The sequence below is a fragment of the Artemia sp. Qi Xiang Cuo genome, chromosome 4 (genome assembly GCF_049724085.1).
Source record: "Artemia sp. Qi Xiang Cuo chromosome 4, ASM4972408v1, whole genome shotgun sequence".
Lineage (NCBI taxonomy): Eukaryota > Metazoa > Arthropoda > Branchiopoda > Anostraca > Artemiidae > Artemia > Artemia sp. Qi Xiang Cuo.
Genome location: NC_142797.1, coordinates 81,537,152 through 81,548,770, shown reverse-complemented (window position 1 = coordinate 81,548,770; position 11,619 = coordinate 81,537,152).

The following is an 11,619-nucleotide window of genomic DNA, read 5'->3' as shown; positions in this document are numbered from 1 at the left end:
CTTCCCATTTTTTTTTTATTAATATTGTCTCTTGTCTGACATAAGTTTTTTATAGTATCCTAACATAACAAAACTGACGACAAGTGTCACTTGGATTGCTATACACTGGGAAATATTCGTTATTTATTTTTAATTTTTTTTTAGTTCAACTCTAAGTCTTCGAAATGGAAATCAAAGATCCTGTAAAAGAAAAATAATCTTGGAGATAAAGCTGTTTAAATATATCTGAGTTGAAATGACTTTAAAAGCGCTGATGCCCGTGTATAAATATATAGAAAGTAAATGTCTTCGGTTAAATTGGAAGATATACTCCATGCTACTTTTGTGGTAAGTTTTGTATTTACTGAAAGGGTTCGCTAGTACCAGATAAAATTACCATTCATTACCAAAAGACTGCATTTGTTTTCAAAGAAGTGTTGTCCTACATATATATATATATATATATATATATATATATATATATATATATATATATATATATATATATATATATATATATATATATATATATATATATATATATATATATATATATATATATATATATAATATATATATATATATATATATATATATATATATATATATATATATATATATATATATATATATATATATATATATACATATATATATATATATATATATATATAAACTTTGGAAGAGGCTCGTAAAATTGTAATTGAAAGTTGAAGTTCCCTTTTTAAGAATCAAAAGTGTCTCACTTGGCCCTCACGCCCTCTTTTCCACAAATGCATCTGATCGAAACTTTGTAACAGCTACTCTGTTTAGAATAGTCCAAAAATGATACAGCAATGCCTTCAGGGTTTAAACAACCCCCCTGAGCCAAGAGGCAGGGGTCGTAAGTAGGCCTAATGCCCCTGGTGCACAAAAGATGGTGATATAGTACCTGTAAGACCTACAGATAGGGGTGACCGTAGTATCTGATAATCAATAAATCGATTTCAAGACCACGAGAAAAGATTTGTTTGTACCTATGCAGAACTTTGCGAACGTGAATCCCCGCTTGTAACTGTAAGGCTATGACAAAGGCAGGGCGCCATTTACTGTTATAAAATAATCTGAAATTCCACCATATATTCACTCATTCAAAATTTTGCAATGATAATCAAAATATCGTTTGATAGTATTTTAATAGGCAGCTGTATCCATGGAGACTTAAAAAGAGGTCTTTAAATGTACTTAAGCCTGTTCTTTTAACACCTGCCGGAAATGATACGTCGCCGTTAAACAAGTAAAGAAGAAAAGAGTTGTGGCTATGGGCATCGCAGTAGTAATTGACCCATTACTATTGAAGTTTCTCCCTATCTATTCTTGAGATATTGCTTATACCGTGTCTTATTAATCTTGGTACTTACATATGCCTTCTGATTTACATCACAGTTTCACCACGAATAGATTCTAGTCCCGTAAGGGCTTAAGGGGTCAGAACTTTTAGGCAGTTTTAGGGAAAATGCATAGAACTTATCTGCCCCTTCTCTCAAGTCAAAACTTGAGGTCTACATGCCCCCACCCATTAAAAATATGGGTAAAAGTTTGAAATTAACTTTCCAAGTCGTTCCAAAGATATTACAAGTCTGCTATTTTGATAAGCTGAGTACGCATAGTGTCATTTATCTCAGTATTTAAATAGATTCCATGTTCCATGACGGATTACGATGGAAAATCGTTTAGGCTGACTGATTAAAAACACATTTAGTGCCACCTCCCACTCCCCCAAGAAACTGAAGTCCCCTTCCCCTACCTGCTTTTTTTCAACAATACTACATGATAGTTTCGGATTCATCTCCCTAGCTGTTCTTGAGATATTGCATATCCTATATGGTGTTTTTTTTGTTTTTTTTTAGCTTCAATATAGTATCTTTTGATTTCAATCAATCAATCAATCAATCAACCTTTTATTTTTAAATAAATGAATAAACGAAACAATTAACATGAAAATTTCGACTCAAAGCAATGCTTGTGCGAGTCACCTGATATTGGTAAACAAATTTATATCACACTATGAAGTGAAAAGAGGAGAGCTGATAACGTAAGAGAGGGATAAAGAATTAGAAACGAAAGAATTGAGAAGAGGTGGAGTCAAAGAAGGAGAGTGAGAGGATAAGATACAAAAGAAAAATTGAGACATTAACTCATGCAGTATCAAATACTGTGTAAGAAAGGTATCGTTTTTGGAGTGTGCCAAATGATTTTATGGATTTATTATTTGAGTTCCATACAGAAATACTTCTATAAGCTGGAGAGCATTGAGACCTTGTAAGCCTTCTTCTCGGTAGCATAAACTTGTACTGGTTGCAGCGGAGAGCTCTTCCTTGATGAATTGTGCTATAAAGTTCGAGGTACTTGGAAAAACCTTGATGAATTCTATTCGATATTGCCGAGTGTACTAAGCGCAGATTAGTAACGTTGATTATCTGTGTTATATCTATTGTTCCAGTGTTTCTGCATAGGTCTGTTGATGGGTATAGCCTGGGGAGGCAAAATGTGTCCTTTACTGCACGGTTTTGTGATCTCTTTAATGATTTTAGATAAGATTTGAATGTATCCCCCCAGACAGAACAGCAGTAGTTCAAGCAGGGGAAGAGAAAAGCATTATAAAGCATTTCCATCATTTTAGCCCTTAGAAGCAGGCTAGCTTTATGTAACATTGATGTTTGCCATGAGACTGCTGAAGACAGCTGGGATATGTGATGTTTGAATAAAAGAGAGGAATCTACAAATACGCCAAGGAACTTCGTGACTGTGGTCTGAGGAATGGGATTTCCGTTGAATGACAGTGCGACAGTGTCAGACAATGAGGAGTTTAAAAGAGCAGAAGTGAAGACTATGATGGAGCTTTTTGTAGCATTTACCTGCATTTTGTTACGAAAACACCAGTCAGATATTTCGTCAAGAGTTTTTTTGGGCCTTTTTTGCAGCAGACTAGAGTGATTCAGCAGCAATGAAGAAATGTGAGTCATCAGCGAATAGTACTGGGTGTGCATTTGTAGTAAGACATGTTGTCAGGTCATTGATATACAAAATAAACAAGAGCAGTCCAAGTACCGACCCCTGAGGTACGCCAGATTTTACCGGTAATTCTGCCAACACACTAACCTCCACAATTACACACTGCTTACGATCAGTCAGATACGATGAAAAACACTCGTGAGCAACACCATATATTCCAAATGAATGTGATTTTGTGAGGAGGATTGAAAGGCATACCGTGTCGAAAGCTTTAGTGAAATTCAGAAAAATCCCTAGTACCTGTTATCCAGCATCCTGGCTGTATAATATTTATTCAACTGAATCAACTAAGGCATGCAAAGTTGAGTGATAACGCCGAAACCCGTATTGATGGGGAGAGAGTAGCTGCTTGCCATCGAGGAATCTATATACTCTATTATAATCCACTCGCTCGAGGACTTTTGATATAACCGATAGAATTGATATGGGTCAATAATTAGAAATAAGACTCTTGTCTCCTTTTTTGTAGAGGGGAAGGACTTGGACAGTTTTAAACACATTAGGAAAAACTCCGGTTGCTAGTGAAAGGTGGACCAAGTGTTTAAGTGGAGCTACAAGACATGCAGAGGCCTTCTTCATGATATAGTTGCACAGCCCAAAGGTGTCTTGGGTTTTGCGATTAGGCAGATTACTGATAATCACTAGTAATTCATCTTTCGTACATGGTGCTAGAAAAAGACCGGATATTGTTCTACTGTGGGTTTGTTCAGGATATGGGCCAGAAGCATGTAAAAATGTCTGCTTAACGAAAAATTGATTAGAAGTATCAGCACGGGATTCTCTTGCTACTGTCTCACCACGCATATTTATTATTTCTTTAGGTATAGCCACCTTCTTCCTTTTTTGACATATTATTTCATTAACAACCTCCCATACTTTCCTCAAGTTGCTCTTACATTCATTTATTCTCTCCGTATAATACCGCCTTTTTGCATTACATAATAATCCGTTTAATGTTCTGTACTTTCTGCATGTGTCTCTCGGTTCAAGATTTGTAGATTTACAAGCTTTCAGGTACAGTCTATTTCTGTGTTCGGTAGACTGAACGAGACCTTTCGTCATCCAAGGAGTTTTGGGAACACTTTTGATCCGACTTGTTCGTAGAGGAAAACACCGTTCTGTTAACTGTTTAAGCCGGCTCGTGAGTGCATTTGCTGCCATAGCTGCCGAAGACGCATGAGCTACAGCAGACCAATTATTTGATTTCAGGGTTTCAGTGAAATAATCAATGTTTTTTTGGGAAAAACTTCGATACTTGAAAGCACGATTAGACGCTGACTTAGTGGACTGGTCTGCCCTTGTTGGGATCATTCTGATGACTGGGTAGTGATCGGAAACATCAAATGTTATAATATGCGAAGTAAAAGATGTGTGAGGTTAAAGGAAAGGAATATATTGTCAATCAGTGTTGCATTATTTCTAGCTGTACAATACCGAGTGGGAAAGAATACAGTGGGGAGAAGACCAGATGATGCGGTTGTATCTAGGAACGAACGTGAGTTGGCGTCACCGTCGGTCGTCAGCAAGTTGATGTTAAAGTCACCCATTAGACAAGTATTTTTACCTCGACCAGATTCATTAATCTCCGACATAAGCTGCTCAACTCGCGAACAGAAAATGTCACTTGGAAATGGCGGTGGCTTATAAAAAAGGCATACGAAATCTACTGGACATGACTTTCCAAGGATTTCAATGACTATTGAGTAGACAGATCGACTGTCTCAGAAGTAAGGAGTACGAGTCGATCTAGTTTTGCAATTATAAATTTTGCAGTTAATTTGTGGAATGGTTTCCCGGAGAGCATTAGGGAGTCAGAAAACCAGTTTCATTTAAAAATTATATTTAAAAAGTTTTTGTTGGGTGGTAATTAATTTTTTTTTTTTTTTTTTTTTTTAATGCTAAATTGTAATTAAGTTGTAAAACAAAATGTTAAAAAAAAAGTTAAATTGAGTTAATTTGTATTGAATAATATGAAAAGAGTAGAAAGAGTGAATGAGTTTTGGTTTATGATAAAAGATTGTGTGACGCTGCTCAAGTCACAATAGTGGCTTAATAAAACGTCATACGTTCTTACCATCTCTACGTTTGTTGATAATGTTATTCAAAAAATGTGTTGTAAGTGCCAGTTAAGTATGATGTATTATTAGTTGAAAATAAAAGTCAAGTCAAGTCAAAAGTCAAGTAAAAAAAACTAAGTTCGACCACACCATTAAAAATTGATTCCAAGTCATCGCGGTGCTTGTAAGAGATATATTCATTTATAAATAATGTAATGCCACCGGAGCACTTTGTTACGTGCCGTGGAAGATGTATGGCTTCAAAATTGGGCAAACAGTATGGCGACATGTCACCTTGAGAAGACAGCCAAGTATCAGTTAAACCAACTAAACTAAAAGGATTTTTCTTTTCAGTAGTGAATGTAAGAATATCATCCCATTTGGGTTTAATTCCTTGAACATTATGGCAGAAAAGATTAAACTTATCATTAGTAGAAATTGCAGGAAGTCTTTCATTAAGATATTCATGGGGTGTTGCATATGAGCAGGACGAGGCATTCACCTTGTCTATCACGGGATCAGTAGCTGACTCGTCATCGCATCCTGGCAGATTGAGAAATGCGGTTTTTAGCAGGGACTGTTCAGTTAAGAATGAAAAATCATTCATCGTCGAGATCACCGATGTTTTTTATTTTCACCAATTAGACTACATAATGATAGTGGTAGAAAATAATAACAAAAGGAGTGTTCCGGTGTTTGTAGCGTTTCGTGATGATGTGTGCTGATGATGACTTGTGTCGCAAAAAACGAGCAGCCCTCATGTAAAAAAAATCCCTGTTCTTTCTCCCCCCCCCCTTTTTTTGAATCTGAGAAATCCGATCATCGATCACAACAAGAAGAGAGGCATAAGCAAGAAATAAAGCAGGAAAAGGATAAACAGGATAAGAAGTAGAAAGAGAAAAAGAAATGAGAAAGAGAAGTAGAGAGAGAAAAAGATAGCACCAAGGTAGAAAAGCAATAATGTTACAAATTCATTGCTTCCATGAATACACTTTCTTAGTTTTAAATACACCCGATCGAAGTATCAAGATATCTTTTCAAAATGATAATCTCGTCCTTATTTGACCCTTTACGGGCACTTGTGGGTCCGGTTTTAACCCTAACGTTCCCATCAGTGGCCCAGAAATTTTTCAGTCCAAATTCAGTTTTTGCGTATGCGAATAACTAACGTTTAGTTTTTGTTAGGCATTCAGCGACAGACATTCTAGACCCCTATGCAAGGCACTATGCAAGGCACTTTCCTATGCAAGGCACTTTACCAAAAGTGCCTTGCAATAAATCACGTCCGCCAGCGGTTAGTTAGCTTATCCAATAATTAGTTTGTTTATCCAATAGATTACGTCACAGTGTACTTGGCACGGAATACAGCACAGGTAAATTTTGGAACTTGCTCGGTTGAATACTAGTTGCTAACTCGCACAAGTTGCTAACGCCCCCTCTACCCAAGTTATAATTCAACTTCTATTTGCCCCCACCCCCGTTGAAAAACTTCCTGAAACTTTCAAATTGATACCCTCAACTATTCCCAAAGTATTGCAGAAAAGCAGATCTGACTACCTAACAACATAAATTGTCTTTTGATCTACTTTACTGCTATTAAATAAAAAAAACAAGTTTTTTTTTAACTGAGAGTAAGGAGCGAAATTAAAACTTAAAACGAACAGAAGTTATTCCGTATATGAAAGGAGCGGTCCCCTCCTCAATGCCTCGCTCTTTACGCTAAAGTTTTTTTTATTGTTTTAATAAATAAAGTTGTGAGACAGAGTCAAACTTTAGCGTAAAGAGCTAGGCGTTGAGGAGGGGACAACCCCTTTCATGTATGGAGTAATTTCTGTTCGGTTTAAGTTCTAATGTCGCTTCTTACTTTCAGTTTAAAAAACTTGTTTTTTTTAAATTTAATTTCTGAACGTTTTTGAATTAATGAAGCTTTGATTTTGGCTCATCGTACATGAATAATTTAAACGAAATTGGCATATTAATTTTACTTTTTTTGGCTAAATGGATTTCTCGAAATTTTGTTCTGACGTAACTTACGAATTACCTAACGAACTTATATGTTTGTATGTTTTTGTTACGTATATTAGAGGAGTTCGCCCCCCTAGTCAATACCTCAATCTTTACGCTAAAGTTCGAATTTTGTTCGAATCACAAACCCTGAATCACAAAGGCCGGTTAATTAGAATATATAGCTCTTTTGAAAGTACCAAAAAAACTTTAGCGTGAAGAGCGAGGTATTGACTAGGGGGTGAACCCCCTCATGTAAGTAACAATTTATGTTCGTTTTAAGTTTTAATGTTGCTTCTTACTTTCAGTTGAAAAACTTGTTTTTTTATTTAATTTTCTGATCGTTTTTTAAATAATGCTTGGAAATCCGGCACCCCCTTCATAGAAATGTCCCTTTCCCCAAGGCAACATCCTCCATGGAAAGATCATCCACCGTAACCCCCGACTCTGACCCCCCCCCCCACCAGAAAAAAATCTCTCCTGAAATCGTCTGTATACTTCCCATTAACCAATACTATATGTAAACAATGGGCAAAGTTCATAAATTGCAGCCCTTCCCCGGGAATTGTGGGGCATTAAGTTATCCTCAAAGACATATTTATTAGATTTTTGACTTTGTTGAACAAAATGGCTATCTCCATTTCGAATGTGTCCTCCCACGATATTCTGGGACTACTGAATCGATACGATCACCCCTGAAAAAAAAAGAACAAATAAGCACGCATTCATGATCTTTCTTCTGGCAAAAAATAAAAAATTACACATTTTTGCAGATAGGAGCCTCAAACTTGTACAGTAGGATTCTTTGATACGCTAAATCTGATGGTGTGATTTTCATTAAAGTTCTATGACTTTCAGGGGTTGTTTCCCCCTTTTGTCGAAAATAAGGCAAATTTTCTCAGGCGCGTAACTTCTGATGGGTGAAACGTAACGTAACTTCTGATGAAACTTATATATTTGAAATCAGCATAAAAATATGATTCTTTTGATGTATCTATTGGTATCAAAACTCCGTTTTTTAAAGTTTCGGTTACTATTGAGCCGGGTCTCTCCTTACTTATAGTTCGTTACCACGAACTGTTTGATACTCTCCATAGAAGTCCAATATGAGCGTACAGTACAAAAATATTTTGGTACGTTGTATACAAAACCAATTTAGCCCCCTCCCCTCCCAACGTTAATTGGGAGTCCCCTTAACCCCACCCCTCCTCCGCCTTTCTTTCCCAGGTGTTACATGGAAGTTCCAACTCCATCCCCCAAACCATTCCCGAGACATTGCAGATATACCATTTCGATGACCTGGATGCGCATAGTGTTTTTCGATCCACATTTCTTCAATCTTCTGACTTCAAACTTTAAGCCCAGTTGACCCCCTCCAAATATTCTCTGAAAGTTTCGGATTGATTCCCCGGGCCATTTCCGAGATATTGCAGATAATTCCAAACCTATATTTTTCTTTTATTTTACCTCCTACATTAGAGTCCCCTTTGTCAAAGGAGAAAAGTTTTGAGCTAATCAGGATAATCAGGAAAAATAAAAATTTTTCTATTTATATGAAGTACTTCAATGTATTTAAACAAATGTATGTAATATATTTATCGATAAGAAAATCCTATTGTAGAGGTTGTGATGGCTTCAGTTATGTAGAAGATCAAAAGTTGCACATAATTTCCATCCACACAAACAATAATACTTCTTGTCATCCAGAATACTCTTTACTAAGAATATATGCATGTCACAGAATATAGAATATATGTCCATTAACAAGGACTTTCACTAAAATTACTATTCATTGCCAATTTTTTAAGTATGTTCAAATTTTATCTAAAATTGAAATTAAAAATTTAAACGTAGGACGGTAGTAATCAATGTGCAATTATTGATTTGCACATTTTAAAAGCAATTTACCAGGGATTTAAGGGACCGGTACCTCAAATTACCTCTTGGTTAGGCTTGGGTATGATTTGGAAAACAATCAGAAATTGAATAAAAAAAAAACTTTTCAACTGAAAGCAAGGAACATATTTGAAACCTATTTGAACAGATTATTCTTTGGATGAAGGGGGCTGTGTCCTCCTTAGCTCCTTGCTCTTTACTGTAAAGATTGTTATTTTTAAGAATTTTAAAATAAAATTTGCAATTGGAAAGAAAGATTTTTCAAAGCGCTAAAAACTTTTGTTTAATGAGCAAGGTGCGGAGAAGGGGACAGTCCCCCTTATACACAGGGTAATTTATACTATATGCCCGGCTCAATAGTAACCAAAACTCTAAAAACGGAATTTTAATACCAATAGATATATCAGTAGATATATCAAAAGAATTGGCTTATCATGCTGATTCCAAATATATATGTTTCGTTAGATTTAGTCTTACCCATCAAAAGCTACGAACCTGAAAAAATGTGTCTGACTTTTGAAACAAGGGGGAAAGGCCCCCTTGAAGTCATAGAATTTTAATGAAAATCACACCATCAGATTTAGCGTATCAAAGAACCCTACTGTAGAAGTTTCAATCTCATATTTGTAAAAATGTGGAATTTTGTGATTTTGACGGAAGAAAAATGTAGGATGTGTGTTTATTTGTTTTTTCCCAGCCCGAGGGCTCATTCTAATGAAAATGAAAAGTTATAGTGCCCTTTTTAAGTGACCAAAAAAATAAGAGGGCAATTTTTCCTCTCACGCAACTTTTTTCCCAAAAGAGTCCTATCAAAATTTTGAGATTTTTTTTTTTTTCAGCATAGTTGAAAGGCCCAATAACTATAAATTTAGAAATACAACGACCCCCTACAGCCCTGAGGAAATGTTTTTTAGTTATAAATTTGCCGGTTGTTTTATTTGTTATTGGGAAGTATGCATACATTTTTCGGGTGGGAGGGGAGGACGAATTTTCTGCTGGGAGAAGTTTTAATGGAGAGGGAAGTTTCCAGGGGTGAACTTTTCAGGGGGAATTTTACACTTGGTGAATTTGCCAGAATTCTTATACAAAATTTCTTTATATGTCTTGCTTTCTCTTTGCTGAGTCAATTTTACGCATGGAAATGTTAAGGGTAATTGTCCAGGGTAAATTGTTACCAGGGTTGAATTCTCCAGAGGATATTTCTATGGGGAGGGAGATTTTTCCGTGGAGGTGGAGCCAGGTATCCTGGCCTTATTTAAAAAAACGATCAGAAAAAAAGCAAGTTTTTTCAACTGAAAGTAAGGAGCAGCATTAAAACTTAAAACCAAAAGAAATTATTACGTATATGATGGAGATTGCCCCCTCCTCAACGCTTCACTCTTTACGCTTAAGTTTAAATTTTTGTTCCACTTCTTTAAAAACGACTCCTGAAGCACAAGGGTCCGAAGAATAAGTAACTTTTTTTAAAGTGCTGAAAAACTGATAGCATGAAGAGCAAGGTGCTGAGAGGAGGGACAACCCCCCTCATATGCGTAATAATTACTGTTCGTTTTAAGTTCGATTCTGTTGATAGAAGAGCTTTAGTAAAGGTTTTTATCCTTGTATGGTATACCAGACAAATATATTAAAATGATTAGTGCTGAGGTTAGCAGCTGGTTTTGTATTAAATCAGGAGTTAAGCAGGGTTGTGTTCTATCCCCCTTTATAGGGTTTTTTTTATGGACTTTGTCTTAAGGAGCACAGGAAAGGCAATGGGAGACCGCGCAATTAAAAGAGAAGGAAGATGTATCCTTGACTTAGATTGTGCTGATAATTTTAGTATTCAATATAAAAGTTTGAGCAACATTAAAGAACTTTTAGACGTTCTGCGAGCTCATGGTGCTAAAATAGACTTTAGAATTAATGTTGAGAAGTCTAAGTCATTAAGGCTAGTAATAACTGAAGATAAAAAGGTGAAGTTGGGTAATGAAAAGATTGATCAGGTGGACAGTTTCGCTTACCTTGGTAGTATTATTAGTAAAGATGGTGGGAGCAGTGAAGATGTCAAAAGTAGAACAGCCAAGGCTCAGGGTGTTTTTTCACAGTTAAAAAAAGTTTGGAAGAATAGGAAGATAAAAGGAAGTCTGCAAACCAAGATTAGAATATTAGAAGCTACAGTCATGACAGTGGTCAAATATGGCTCTGAAGCATGGGCGCTCAAAAAAGCGATTGAAGATTTGCTAGATGTTTTCCAGAGAAATTGCTTAAGGATTGTTCTGGGTACCCGGCTGACTGTCCGTATTTCAAACAATAGGGTATACGAAAAATGTGGTTCAATACCGCTCTCTAGGGCTTTAGTGAAAGAAAGGTTCAGGTGGCTAGGGCATGTTGTGCAGATGAAGGATGACAGATTGCCGAAGATTGTTCTTTTCGGCCAACCGTCTAGGGCTAAACGGAAAGCAGGTGGTCCTCGTCTGGAGTGGGAGGACGTCATAAAGAAAGATTTAAAGGAAATAGGGACTTCATTATATATATATATATATATATATATATATATATATATATATATATATATATATATATATATATATATATATATATATATATATATATATATATATATATATATATATATATATATATATATATA